This window comes from Solanum tuberosum, unplaced genomic scaffold (assembly GCF_000226075.1).
Source record: "Solanum tuberosum cultivar DM 1-3 516 R44 unplaced genomic scaffold, SolTub_3.0 scf00098, whole genome shotgun sequence".
Lineage (NCBI taxonomy): Eukaryota > Viridiplantae > Streptophyta > Magnoliopsida > Solanales > Solanaceae > Solanum > Solanum tuberosum.
The window spans coordinates 1,118,487-1,118,686 of record NW_006239026.1 but is presented as its reverse complement, the minus strand read 5'-3'; positions in this window follow the sequence as shown (position 1 = coordinate 1,118,686).

The following is a 200-nucleotide window of genomic DNA, read 5'->3' as shown; positions in this document are numbered from 1 at the left end:
CAACCCCCTTTACACTGCATTCACTAATTAGTTGTAATTGCAATATTTACTCCAATTTTCCTTTTTCTGCAAACTTTCTTGGGATTTTTCCAACAATTAATACATTTTCTACCTCTCTATTTACAACTATCTATTGTACTGTTCCTCCTTCAATTCAATTAAATTCCTATTTAAGACTCGTCTCCCCCCCCCCCCCCCCC